A 15713-nucleotide genomic window follows, 5' to 3' on the forward strand; every position below is an offset into this window, starting at 1 on the left:
ACGGCCATCGGAATTTACAGAGTCTTAATTGAGCCCACTCATCTCTAACGGCATGTAGCAGTCCTACCTTTACCGACCGAGCAAACTCATTCTTTTTCTTACTATAATTAATTAACAAACGAACGGATAGGGTTAAAATTTTGACGGCGCATAGCTCTTTCGTAGCGGAATCGAGCAAGGTTACTCATATCCTGGAATTCGTAAAAAAAATTGCTGGTTTTTTGACACGTGTTACTATTCCCACATCTCCTGCATTTCAGGGACCAAAAAGCGCATAGCTGAGGTACCTTCCGCCATTCTGCGAAAAATAAGGAGTAAAATGAGCCATCTTGAGACTGTTTTCATGCAATGTTGTGACCAGGCTATGAGAACTAGTAATTACAATAATTTCGCAAATAAAAGATGCTCTCGCGATCAGCTGGGCACACGGTCGGTACCGCCAAGCGTTCCTTAGTTGGCGTAGTCACCGCAGCACGAAGTGGCGCTTGCGTAACAATGGGCCCTGTGGCAGCTCGCCCAGGAGTGTAGTTATTTAATCGGCTCAAGGTTAGTGGCGTTTACGAATATCGCTGAATATGACTACGGGAATTTTTAACCCGAGTTATAAAAGATTCGTTTGAAGGTATAATACGGTTTCGGGGATAATACGATCAATGTAAATGTGACTCTTAATGCCTCTCGGAAATTCTGACTACGTGAAAACGACGTTCCAATAAACACGGAAACTACTGAATGCAACGGTAAGTGGTGAAATCGTCTGAATAATAAATGTATACATCTTTTCTCGTGGGTCTTTCAGAAAAGAATAGACGACAAAAATTTTGGAACGAATCTCAAAAAATCAATTTTATCAGACTCCGAATTATAATTTCAAATTCGAAATTGACCTGTTTGGATCATTCTACATAACAGAAATTGCTACATAACATGTTTCACTTTATTGGTCTCGTGCTCGGTTTTAAAGAATCATATATGTACATTGTACATAAATGTTAGCACAATAATACAACATTATGTTACAACAAGCGTCCCGAATAGTTGTACATCGACAGTAATTTGAATAAACACACCAAACCAAATGTCTTTGTAGTCGTACACATTTCTGACAAATAACACATTCATTTCGCAAGAAGACATGTCTATTTCTCACAATTCATTCGGAACCTTATTCTCTAATCGACGGTTCTAAAATAATTCGTCAAGTTTCTGCGCATAACAACTGTTGAAATAAAAATTTGACGCTGATTATGATGATTTGCCGATAAAATTAGTACTAAGTTAAACCTATCTAGTGAGACTTGCTCATCATTATTCAACAAATTTCCGGCTTCACAGCTGTCACCCTTGTCAGAAAACGTGACGGAATTGACTACGAATATTAAAAAAGTTATCATTTAGGCAAAAGAAAAAAACGTAATTATAAAATTAAGTATTTCGTAAAATTCATTGACGTAATTTCGAAATACATGGTTCACACCTGTCATACTGAGTGCCTGTCCAGTTCTAAGTATAACTTCGGGCTCTTCGGCTCAGTATATACTATACTGAGGCGGTTAGGATGTCAAAAATTGTAAGTTCCTCGACTATATTGTTGATAAATGTTTCTTGCATGGATAACAAATGAACTGCATCGTGACTACGCGTTCAAAACTACTTTTGATCACCACCTGTGATACGTAGAAACATACATACATTATATAATATCCTATTGGCCTAGTAATAAAATTAGATCTAGAATCAAAGTCCTTCTTTGGTAAGACAGGTATAAAAATCAGGAACTGCTAATAGGAACATTACAAAATAAAAATACCGAGTGAGTTCAAATATTCGATGAAGCAATCAGTATCTATCTAAGCAGTTTCAGTCGCATTGCTCAACCACGTGCGTACTTCACGCATTCAAGGGGTGAACTGAATTGTCGCAAATTTCATATTATAAAAATATACTTGCATGAATCCATAGAATGAGTTCATGTTTCTATCAAGTTTTGTATCCATCACAAAATGGGCCTTGAATAGAACATCGAAAGCAGCGTCTCCAGTTAATGCATCTGTCAGTCGTAATTTACCATCCACAGCTACATAGTAATTAAGGATGTTATCCTTTTTTGGACCTACAGCGACAAGGCATGGTTAGATTGTCTTGACAGCAGCGGCTTCCAATGGTTTTCCACTCTGAAAAGATTTGTGCCATCGATTTAATATTACTCAAAACAAATCAGACGTTACATCACGTGCAACTGAAGGGAGTGTATATTCATAAGTCGTTAGATAACCACAGTCGTGACAAGCAATGTGTCCTTCAAAGACCAAGAATAACGAAGTTTTGTGAATTTCAAAGAGCTTATGTTTTGTTCAGATTAACCCTTTGAGGGGCACATTTTTCTATGGAAAAAATTTTTAAAATCGTAAGTAGTCTAAGGGTTTTTGGGGTCGCTGATTACGATTCTGACGTCAGAATTAGGAAATTCAAGACGGTGGACCCAAAATGGCAACTATTTTGGGCTAAGTTCGTGGTTTTTCGTTCAATCGGCACAAAATTTGGTATAGAGGGTTTTTAGGGTCGCTGATCACGATTCTGATGTCTGATGTATATAAGCCTTCTGAAACTACTCCCCCTTACTGCAAAAGGCCGCAAGCAGGGTGCACGTGATGGGATATCTGCAGCTATCGATAGACTGATCATATTCCACCATGTATGTAGTTACACTATATATTTTTAATTCACTTTTTGTCACCAATTCTAACCACTGGCGATTCTCATGTATTGGTAGCAGATGACAATTGTATGTTGTTTATATTTATCAAATAATATCATCCCCAGCAAAGAGATTCAAAATGCATCAAATAGTTCTTTGAAGCAAAAAGCTTCAATTCGTAAATTCAGACACGGATAAACAAATATTAGCTTGAACGCTTACTGATTATTTAGTTAACCCTTTGAGGGGCAGCGGTACACATTTGTACCACCTTTTTTCCTGCAGTTTTTTCATTATTGCCGTTCTATTTTCCAATACCTCTATACTTCTAAGTCGTTTCTAGTATCTTGAAGGTTCAAGCTAAAAGATACTTGAGGGAAAAAGTGGATATTTTTTTATTTATAATTAATTATACATAATTCAAACGCAAGAAACTCGTTTCTTTTCAGAATAAATTCAGCTGTTCTCAAACGAAGTGACGAAACGCTTTGAAATTTTTTTCATATATCTTTCAGGTTCATTACTAACTTATAAATTTTTTTCAGATTTTTCGGCAAGCTCAAATTTTCAAAAAAAATTATCGAATTTTCTAAAAATCCAATTTCGAAGAAAAAAGTTTGTTATACATCAGACATCAGAATCGTAATCAGTGACCCCAAAAAACCCTCTACACCAAATTTTGTGCCGATTAAACGAAAAACCACGAACGTAACCTAAAATAGTTGCCATATTTTGGGTCCGCCGTCTTGAATTTTCTAATTCTGACGTCAGAATCGTAATCAGCAACCCCAAAAACCCTAAGACCACCTATGACTTTGAAAATTTTTTCTATAGAAAAATGTGCCCCTCAAAGGGTTAATCGATTTCGTCAGCCCTACGTATTTTATTTTTCGTAATTCAAAGCGGGTAGGCATCGGTTGGGAAGTTTTCTGCTCATCGACGTTAAAGAATTCTTTTCACGCACTTTCCAACAGAAAAAGTGTGCTTTCTAGTCCATGAAGTTCACTCATATTCACCGATTATAATTCCGAATGCCAACTTACAGACTTTGCACTCTTTGCAGCCACGAGGTCCGGAAGAACTAAGCGTAGCATTACCACTAGGGCGTCGGACACACTGCGTATTTTGCATGCAGCGACCTGAACTCATGCCAAGACCGTGGACAACACCAAATGGCCGTATTTGACAGTGCTTACACCGTTCGGAGTTGAATTCGCTATTGACCGGTTTCTGCACATCTCTTTGGTGTCAGCCCATGAAACTAACGCACGTGTTTCGTGTTACTGGCGGTATAATGCGGAGTGAACCAACGGGCAATCGTCGAAGGGTGGCGAGTGGGAGAGCGGGGAACTAACGCCACTACTCGTGTGATATTCGCTCAGCACGAGTTATATAATATACTACTATATAATATACTACTATACAATATACTACTATTGCTATTTAGATTTCAGTTAGGACCCGCGACAACCGTTAAAAACGATATTTTCTAGTTCCACTATGTAAATAGGATAATTGTTAAAACTTGTTATCCAGAGTTTCTGTACGGATTATAATTTTTTTTTTTCAATCGTCTATTGAATTTAGAGTATTTGGCTAGAAATCTCTTCAGTTTGTTATGGAAAATTATGAAATCCTTTAGCATTGAATTATGCGAATTTTCAGAGAAATCCAGAGAATTCGTTGGAAGCCTATCGCAATTTTAGTGAATGTATTTATTGCTCTAAACATATTTCAACACACAGAGGGTATGGCATTTCCGATAGGGGTACTACAAACTTTCCATTATGTTATAGAGATTTGAAAGACTATCTAACACAGTCCGAGGATAGAAGTGCATGAGAAAAGGTTAAATCTAAAGTTCTACATCTGAGTAACAACAATGATAGCACTCAACCGGTGTTGAACGTACCGTAGCTACACCTTCGAAAAACACAATCACACCGAATTCAATTAATTAGACACCAGATTAATGTTGCGCTAAAAGCAGTTTACAAGCGGTGCACTATCGTCACAGACTTGTATACCACAAGGCAAAACACCAGGCCTAGTGTTAAACTTGAGTAAATTTCCATGCAATATCGCTGTTCACGCCTCAGGCATCTCCGTGGCGACTTCTGCGTGTGATTAGTGTAAGCATTTTAATCTTAAGTCTAACTATCGCATCTGGAGTTTCTACGAAATATCGCAAATATATTTATGTAAACCCCGTAGCGCCGGCGATATACCACGTTCAGCACCTGAACTCTCTTTCATTGATTCCGAGACCGTCGAAGTACACACACGCGCTTACAACGACGGCTCATATAATAAACTTGCTATCATCGAAGAATATCTCCCTGAAAATTGTCTGTACGATTAAAAGAAAGCAACTGAATTTTCGCGTTAAGTGCATATTATTCAGGTACCGAGCGTCTATCCAAGTGTACCGGGATAAAAAACATGTGGTAATAAAAGCATTAAAACATTTTCATACAATTAACACGTACACGATTATTTTCCGAACGATCCGAAAATTCATGTCCTTCGCACACGAGTACGTCGTGTACTTTATTCATAATGAAACAAAAAATTATTAATCAGAAGTTGCCCACGTAGCGAAGGCGTGGACAAAACAATCGCTAAACACCGACGTACGGTGTATGTGGTTAACTATGATATGAAAATGGTACTGTTAATGACACTACCAATTTTAACCACTAACACCGGACAAAATTAACACGGCTACCGTCGCGATATTTATTAGCCTGGAGTTGAACCAGCTATAAAATCTGCTATTCCGCCTACTACAAAGCAGGATGGTGGCTGTCTGTAAACCCATGGTCTACCGAAGGGCTACAACAGGGTGACAAGCCCACACGTAGGAGGAGCGAACCATGTTGGACTGGTAGTCCAAAGGATGGCAATCCAGCGTGTAAGTCATCACCACCAGGAAGTCTCAGTACGTGACTTGGCGTTGACAAACGTCGACTGAGGTACATCTTCCCCTCTCAAAAGTGACGCAAAGCAGCTGACCGTAACCCTTCCAAATATTGCTCAACGGACCGATAATTCGATACATGTAAACGTGGGAGGAGAAGACGTTTAAAGGAGGACCGCCCGTCTACACCTGTTGACCCGTACCACGTGACCTGCTGGCCCAATTAGCGATCGTCAAAAACGAGAAAAGTATCTCATGATAGAAGCACGCCGAAATAAGGCCGGGATGGTCTGGATCGCCACGCGCCTCTTGACATTCTACGTTCAGCTAGTCGAACCTGCAGACGTGCTTTCGTTTAGTCTAATATCACTATCTTTCGCTTATCCTTTCAATTCAGTGCTCTTCTTCTCTCTCTCTACTATCACTACCTGTTTCTACTGCTATCTTTCATCTTTGTAAGTGAGCTTTTCTTTTCTATTTAGTTAAGCCACGAGGTTACTTGCATTACATTTTTTCTCCTTTTTTTTTATCTATTATCTTTTCTCTCTTATCTCGTGGTTTGCTCTGCGTGAGCCACGTGGGCTCATATATTATTTTTTTATTATCTCGTACCTTATTCCCTTATTTTCTAATGCTGCAAGTCATTTCGCGATTGTTTAGCTCACTCATTTAATTTGTAGTGACTATTGCTTGTTTCCTTGATTTTGTCTTGTTTGAATAATTCTGCGCCTTACTTATGCTCAATTGGAAGATCTTCGATTACCTTGTTTTACTTGAATTGCTCATCTATTCTCCGTAGTGATTGATAGATCAAATAGCTTATAAATCCTCTAATTTTGTCTCATATTCTGTTTCTTGCTATATGATCTCTATGTTCTTGTTCCTAACTTCTAAATATCTTTTTATCTAATTTTTTAATACCTTTCTGATTTGGTGATGAGTTGCTTTATCACCGAATATCTTTGATTGCTTATTATCGTAATTGTACCGCGTGCGCGATGTTATATCGTTGTGCGGTATAGTCGTACCTCTTTTGACTTTGGGAGTATTGTGTCATACCGAATAACACCTTTTTCACTGCTCTCTTCGCTAATACCGCTGTTACGTAGTTTGCCCGTAGATATTATAGTTTGTAATATATCGTATTATAATATTTTCTCTTTGTAATATTCGGTCTTAATACGTTAACAATATCTATCTCTCCTTTATTTCTATTATAATATCTTAGCGTATCGCATATATCGCAAACTAAAACCTGCGTATTTCTTTAATTTGTATTATACTATTCGTCTCATATTATTCCGTTGCGTTTGATTTTCTGTAGGCTTCAATAGCTTCGCTTCAATTGTAAGACTATTTGATTGATTCGTATTCCCTGCTTTTCTGAAACCGTGAGAATATTTCTCACTTGCTTCTTCGAATGTAATATTTCTGAACTCTTTTATCAATTGTAGTATCTTTTACTTTCTTTATCACTTGTAGTATTCTTACCTTTTCTATCAATTCTCATATCTTATTGTTGTTACCTGCAAATTGCTTCAATTATTCCTTCTAGATGTGATCATACTATTTTCGCAATCTTATATCGCTTTATCTGAATTGTAACAATTAGTTTCAAGGATCTTAGACTGTGCATTGCATGCTAGTCCACTTCACCTGCTTTGTAAACTTTGCTGATTTTGATATCGAGCAATAGTATAGCAAACACACTCGCTTTTATATCGCTTATCACCCGAATAATTGTATTGCTAATTTGGTAACTCTCACCCATATCTTTCTCTTTGCCTCTCTTTGAATATTCTTGAATTGTCTAATTGTATCTAAATTCGTCTTTGCTTGATGTGTTAATGCACTTGATACTATTGAAATTTCTGAATTATTGTGTTTTATCTATTGAATACGACCCCTCCCCTCTACCATTATCTGTACCTACGAAGTAAGTTGTGCAAAACCGTCGTAGAATATGATCTATCTTGTCTCTTCTCAATTTTCCATTCACCTCGTATCTGACGCTACTGCGTCTGGCGCCCAACATTAGTATTTTTTCTCCAATTATCGTTTCTTATCTAATTGACCAGGTTAGTAACTGCGCCGTAGGGTAACGTGATTTTCCTCCCTCAACAATTGCCTATTTTCAGCCGATAGATACAACTTCATCGCCTTTCTCTCTCTTCGAAAATCACACTTGAAATTTGACGTTACAATCTATACAAAACATTATTAAGGCATCATCTCAGTGTGACCGCCCGAAAAATCACTGATTTTCGCGATTTTTTTTTCATGGTTAGGATATCCTAATCGGTCTGGGTTTTTTTAAATAAATTAAAGCAGCGATGAAGAATACAAAATGATTTTTGTTGCGGTGATTTTTTAGTTTTTTATTATTGTTATTAATTATCAAAAATGTTGTAAAAAAAAAGAGTCCTAATCGGTTTCCACTTTTCCGGGCTCAATTTTGATCTGGAACAAAAATTTCAAAAAGATTATCAATGTGTAGGAAAGCCGCTATCGTCCGATGAAGACTTTTTTTATTTAGAATTTTTTTTGACAAAATGGCGGCGATTTGAACAAAAAGTAGTGAATTTGGCCTTTTTTTTCGACAGTTTTTCGAGAAAAAAAAATAGGAAGTTGAAAAAAAAAAAAGCTTCCGTAGGACGATAGCGGCTTTCCTACAGAATAATAATCTTTTTGAAATTTTTGTTTCAGATCAAAATTGAGCCTGGAAAAGTGGACACCGATTGGGACTCTTTTTTTTTACAACATTTTTGGTAATTAATAACAATAATAAAAAACTAAAAAATCACCGCAACAAAAATCATTTTGTATTCTTCATCGCTGCTTTAATTTATTTAAAAAAAACCAGACCGATTAGGATATCCTAACCATGAAAAAAAAAATCGTGAAAATCAGTGATTTTTCGGGCAGTCACACTGAGATGATCCCTTAATCTAAAATAGGAAGTCCTAACGTAGTCTGATTGAAGACTTCTTAAATATGAATTATTCATGATTTCATCAGCGAGAACTCAGAAAAACGAGTTGCTCAGGAAGCCATTTTGATTTATTGAAAAAAAAGTTTTCTCAAAACATTCTTATTTATTAAAGTAGAAAGAAAATTCCGTACAAGCTCTTGCTTAAGAAGTCTAAACTTACTCGTAAAGCGGTGCATCCAACGTCTTAAGGACTTCTTTACGGGTTCTTTTGGATGGTAATTTAGATATCCAAATCATGAATAAGAACTCTTTCGATATTCCTCCAGAATTCATATTGCTATCTCGGAAGGTGTCTATATTCTGGATAATTTTGGAAGTATCAATGAACTGAGTAGTTCGAAAATTATCGATCTTGAAAATTATGATTCAAACTCTACATCATACAACATTTTATTTGAAGAAAAATAAAAATATTTTTAATTCCTAGAGTTTAGAGAAAATGTGTGATTTTTGGGTACCTTTGGTACCAACATATCATTTATAATTGTAAAAAAGTACCATTATGAAAATAATTACTAATGCCACGTATGTCACAATAAAAAAAAATTATCAAAAAATTTCACAAGTACATATTGAGTATGCTACAACTTACAACGTTAAACGTATCATGCATAATTTTGCATTTACTGCCCGACCCTATCAGCAGCGTCGTTCATGAAGATAAACTTGTGCCGTGAGGTGGGCGATAGCAACCGAGTGTGAAAGCGAGGAAGCGGCCCTATTAAGAACGTGCGCTGCAATAGACAACAGCTTCGTACATATGTGAATATACTATATGTATAAATATCTTTATTTATCATTCATCCCGCGGATTTTTATCAATTTTTCGTTTATAATGCATTGTTATTTTGTTGAAATCCATAACTTTTCATAATGCAACAAATACGTTACAGTATAAATGCGAAAACTACTCTAAGTTTATCTTAAAGAAATCTCCTTGCACTTCTGTACACGACCTACAAAGTGTTTCCAACGGCAACGGGTTTGTTTGGTCGCTAACATCAAGTTTGTTCCAGTATGCCTTTACACTTTCCACGCGTGAGCCAGAAAAAATCACATAATTATGCGAACTCTCGATCAGTTATACTTTTATGCAATATAAAAAAATTGGCAATATAAATACTGAGTCTAAATTATCCTAACAATAAGTGCAGATATAGATTGTGTTCAAATTTCTGTCAAACGATTCGATGTGTCGAAATTTCACTGAAACAATTCTTATAGTTGAATCAATCGTCAGTTTACGACATTCCTACATATAAGTGTTATTACATCAGTGGTTTAAATGAAGTGTTTGGTCACACAATACTCAAAACACGATCGAATTGTTCGTAAAAATAAATATACTGTTTGATTAAAACTTCCGTAAAAAGTATTTGTTCAAAATGGATAACAACCATAAATTAAATGTAGCGAAGTGGCTCTCTCCGAATACTTCAACCCTAGACGAATGGTATAAAAACTGTTTATTACTCTACAAGTCTATGCGTAATCTGGTAGAAGATATTATCTCCACCACTGCGGATATTGAATCTTCGAATAGTTGCTATCATAAGGTTAGTAGCTGGACATCGATAAATTAGAATAGTACATAAATAATGACCGTATAACAGCCAATCTGCATGATATACGTACATTTACGATATACATATATTGAAAACTTAGTTTTGGTTTTGAAAAATCCAATGCGAATGAGTTGCCATGAATTATACAGTTTTTCATGAAGATTTAGTGTGAATTTACCTATAAATGACGTATTATTTTTTTTCATAATGAGGATTGGTGTTTCACATAAATTTCTCTTGACCATCGAAAATATACCTATGAGTTACATGTGAGATCTGAAATTTTTTTGATTATTGATTCGACAGCTCGTGACATATCATGAATTCTTTCTATAGATTCACAGAATTTTTGGACTTCGTTTATCGTCACAGCATTCATGATTTCTAGAAACGATCTAGATTTATTATGATTATTAGATACGTTATCTCTTATGTCGGGTTATGCTGAGCATTCCATGATTGACAAAGATACTTGCTGCCGGTTACAGCACATGTCGGAAAATGTTTTATTGTCAGATCTGGCGGTGCCATTGACACTGTTCAACAATAATCTGCTCAGTTCTTCTCCAATCAGGCGATATTGATATATTATCCTTATTTCATTCGATAACATTTTATTTCCGTGGTATGTTTAAACAGAATTCTGTAATCAAAGTAATGAATGGAAAACTAACAATACTGATACTCTAAGTTTTTCTCCAGTTCTTATCCCTCGTTTTTTTCATACTCTGAAATAATCCTATCTCTAAGCAGTCGTAGTTCTTTTCTAGTTTTGTCGAAGTCACTTAAGGTGCTTACAAAGACGCGTTGTATACCTCGAAAACGCGGCGATGCAAAACTCCTATACCGCTCAAGCGATCAGAGTGAAACTTGGGCAGTTAATGCCTCATTTTGGCAAAAAGTGGAGCGAGTTTTTGATTTTTGAAAATTTGGAAAAAAAATTCACAGATTGGTTATCACCCACAGAAATTGGCCAAAGGGTCTAGCCGAATAAGCATGTTAAAAATGCCCCCGAAGATTTTCAGCGGGGAATAGGGGCAAAAAATTTGTCATCCAAAGGAACACATTTTGACCAAAATTGAACCCTCTAATCTTCTTATTTATTGCGGAGTGTCAAATATTGCATTTTGGCGTTTTTCCTTTTTTTCTTCGACCTCATTCAAGCTGTCGTACTAAAAAAAATCACAAATGCGAAACTGGTCAGAATACGTAAAATCGTATTTTTTTAACCCATCTTGGCGTTAATTCCGAGAAGAAAAAAAATTAAGAAGTTTTTTTGTTTGTTTTCACTATGATAAAATAGACTTGCATTCATCATTATTTTTGAGAAAGAGTATGTGCTCAAAGTACAAAACTTCTAATTTTTTCAGATTTTTTGCATTGGTGGGCCATCGTCAAAAAAAACAAATACCGCTTTTTTAAATATTTTCCCGGGATTTTTCAGTATCTGGGTATTCGATGGTCGATTTATTTCACTTCCGAGCACGCTTCTGCAAATACACGTACAGACACATTGTTCTCAAAATAAGATCTCAACAATATGCTCAACAATGCAACAATGCTCAACAATAAGATCATCCCGGCGTAGACTTCTGAATCCAAAATGAGAAGGTAGAATATCTTTTTCGAAAGATTTCATTACTGATTCACAAAAATCAGAAACCTGTTGTTCTCGCTCGAGTTCGAGTATGGAAGCAATAATGTTATTCGAATTACCGCTGCGTAATTTAAACAAAAATACAACTAGAGCTTGCGTAATATTGCGGACTTCCGATTTCCGCATTGAAGTCATCATTTCAGTTAGCTGCCTAATATTGTCCCATGACAAGCCTGTGAATATTTTGAAACGTTCTTCGGAGAATGTCAAGTCCCCTACTTTGTCCAAAATTGTAGAATCACTCTTAACTGACATTTCTTTAAGATACCTTGATAATTCGTTGATTTCAATTGCGCTTGTATTTGAAAATACACGTAAATTCTGAAGCTCTTCTTCGAAAAAACGCTTTTTAATTAAATGATTCGTACAGCATCGATTATCATTGGGAATAAATATCCTTGTCTTTATGAAAGATTGTAATGGAGCTTCAAATGGTACGAGAACGATGTTTTTTATAGATCTGCAAACGCAGCAAAATCTATGAGTCGAAATTGTTCTACGAAAAGGCACGAAAGTGAACTGCGTGTTAACTTCTACCGTAGATCCAATTGTAAACGTTGGATCCTCCGTTGATGACTGAGAAGTGAGAACAGAACTTGAAGATTGAGAGACACTCAACGAGAGATTAGACCTTTGTACGACGCACATTTCCGTTCTTTTATCTTCAGATTCCTTAGCAGTGAATTTGATATACTTGCGACATCCACTACACAGTACATCACCAATTTTTACATCTGTTTCCGTAAGGTTTTTGACGATTTGCGCCTCTATTTCTGTCTGAATAACTTTTCTAAGTCCAGTTGTTTTACGCGTGAATATACCGCATTTAATGCACTTGCTGAGGACTCGAGAATCACGGGGGAGAATACATCCGTGCACTCAGATCTTTCGCCAGTAAAATACAGAGTGCGCTACTCGAGGAGTACGAAAATTCAAATGGCGAAGAAATAAAGGGTTGTAAAAAGTGATGACAGAATTGAGATTCTAAATTTACATCAGGAATCTCCATGAGTAGTATCGGCCAATCGATACATTTTTGGAGCAATTCTTTTTTTGGTCTGTTGTGTAGGAGCGTGCCTGGAAGTGAAATAAATCTACCATAGAATACCCAGATACTGAACAACCCCGGAAAACTAGTAAAAAATGCAGTTTTTATTTTTTTGACAATGGCGCACCAATGCGAAAAATCTGAAAAAATTAGAAGTTTTGTACTTTGAGCACATACTCTTTCTCAAAAATAATGATGAATGCAAGTCTATTTTATCATAGTGAAAACAGGAAAAAAAAAACTTCTTCATTTTTTGTCTTCTCGGAATTAACGCCAAGATGGGTTAAAAAAATACGATTTTACGTATTCTGACCAGTTTCGCGTTTGTGATTTTTTTGAGTACGATAGCTTGAATGAGGTCGAAGAAAAAAAGGAAAAACGCCAAAACGCAATACTTGACAGTCTGCAATAAATAGGAAGACTAGAAGATTCAAATTTGGTCGAAATGTGTTCCTTTGGATTACATATCTTTTGCCCCTATTCCTAGCTAAAAATCTTCGGGGGCATTTTTAACATGCTTATTCGGCTAGACCCTTTTCACAGTTGCACTGAATGGATCGAACTCTCCCGTATGATGCCACTTGGCGGTGATGAAACACACATTTTTATCCCAGTCTCATGAGATTTGGTAACAAATGTCGCGAAAATGAGATTTCGGTGTTTTTCATAATCGAAAACCAGATCAGCTCCCATTTCGTAATTTCCCCATCAAATCTCATGAGACTGGGCAAAAAATGTGTTTTATTACCGCTGAGTGGCATCATACGGGAGAGTTCGATCCATTCAGTGCAACTGGGAGAATTTGGCCAGTTTCTGTGGGTGGTAACCAATCTGTAAATTTTTGTTCCCAATTTTCAAAAATCAAAAAATCGCTCAACTTTTTGACAAAATAAGGCATTAATTGCCCAAGTTTCACTCTGATCGCTTGAGCGGTAAAGGAGTTTTGCATCCTCGCGTTTTCGAGGTGTACAACGCGTCTTCATAAGCACCTTAGGTGAATTTTTTATAATGTATTTATTGGCTGCAAATACCAGTTGTATTCATCCTTGGTTCTTTTGTCTTTCACTAATCGCAATAGTTCGTTTTGACATATTTTAGGGTATCCCCGTTCCCACAAAGCATTAATTTTTATAATCCGGTTGGAAGTCTTTTTAATTATTTGTAAATTTAGTGATAAAGATCTGGATCCTATCACGATTGCGCCATTTACAGAGTATTTCAACACATTCAGAATCCCCTTGAAGAACTAATATTGTAACGTATTTATTCTATCGATATAGCGGAGCTTTACGTTGCATATTGATTTATGCATTATTTTATGTTCAATTTATAATAATATGTTTGTTTATGTAACGATCATTCATTGATTCATACCTTTCAGTTTGAATATATGTAACTACGATATTTAATCACCTTATATATTTAAATAAAAGAATTCTGCTCTTTCAAGATAAAAGCACGTCATGAAAAAATGAATTACTGGGTTACTCTACCAACTGCTATTATTATTGTAAAAAACAATCTATCGTTAACCATCAAACGAGCAATACGCCATGCTAATTTTGCATAAACGAATCTTCTGAAAATTACATCATATTCATTTCTATCAAAATAATAAATACATAAACGTTTATATAAAAACATGTTCTTTGCGGATTAATGTCCGTAAAAACGTACTTTAATTAGTACAGGAGCCTTCAAGTCTAGACTATAAAACAAAACGCTGGTAACTATGGCTTCGAACAATTTTTGAAGCGAAGCTTTCTGACGTACGTTTTAGATGAGAGTAACGAATCAAAAAACCAAAAATCAGAATAGCCAGAATTTCGAATTTAGTAAACTCGAATAACAAATATGAGAGAAAAGATACTATGAATGTGTTACGTGGGGGTGAGGCATGAAAGTGCGGTTATCGATGTCGATTCTAAATAATCTATGTTTGCTCCCACGTAACTACGATGAAAATAAAAATTAAAAACTAAAAAAGACCTATCTTGCGATAAGTCGATAATATGTGAGTACGTTGTTGCTTAGTACGGAGACTGTGAGAATTGTTTAAATGATGGAGGCCAATTTATACCGAGTTTGATACTAATAATAAAATGGATAGGTGATCGTTAAAAATAAATGGTTAAATATGAATTAATCTGGTAAAAGTTAAAGTATATTCCTGAAATTGTTTTGGTTTTAGGGAAATAAACGGATACAATAGATGATGTAAAGAGTCAAATCAGAATTTATAATGCTAATGTATATGAATTTAGACAATGGTAACATCGACGAGAGAATTCGGTTTCAAATACAGAAAAGCTGTAGAACCAGTCAAATTCAATCGTTTACGTTATTCACTAATTTTGTGTGTTATTAATATTTAATGATGTAGTTAATAGGTACCAAGAACATCTATGCTAAACGATTATTAAATTTAGCTGGTCGTTTATAATTATGTAGTATCTCTCTTTTTAGATTGACGCAGTTTAACTTAATATATATATATATCTGAATTTATTCTCAATCAATCTACAATTAACTATGTTTATCCCAAAGTTATGTAATGAGGGGTAACTAATCGCAAATATGGTGTCCCAAGCATTTCACAAGTATTTCATAGAATTTCGCAGGCATTTCATAGAATTTTATGGTATTTCACAGGCATTTCAGATGTAATTCATAGTATTTCATTACCATTTCATAGCAATTCACACGCATTTCATAGCATTTCACAATCATTTCACACGCATTTCATACGCATTTCATAGTATTTCACAATCATTTCATGTCGCTGTGCACAGTTTCACACGATTTTTCGTCATACACAATTGATATTGCAGGT

At 35.7% G+C, this 15713-nt stretch overlaps 1 long non-coding RNA gene across 1 annotated transcript in view; it reads right to left on the minus strand.

Annotated features, from left to right (window-relative positions):
- Positions 1-2573: 2573 nt before the first annotated feature.
- LOC124413092 overlaps positions 2574-15713 on the minus strand; it is a 29007-nt gene continuing 15867 nt past the window's right edge. Inside the window, exons 3-4 of the long non-coding RNA XR_006929845.1 lie at positions 11260-11267; positions 2574-2584 (exon numbers count right to left, since the gene is read on the minus strand). This is a non-coding gene — a long non-coding RNA (uncharacterized LOC124413092). The remainder of the gene's footprint in view (positions 2585-11259; positions 11268-15713) is intronic.

The sequence above is a fragment of the Diprion similis genome, chromosome 2 (genome assembly GCF_021155765.1).
Source record: "Diprion similis isolate iyDipSimi1 chromosome 2, iyDipSimi1.1, whole genome shotgun sequence".
Taxonomy (NCBI): domain Eukaryota; kingdom Metazoa; phylum Arthropoda; class Insecta; order Hymenoptera; family Diprionidae; genus Diprion; species Diprion similis.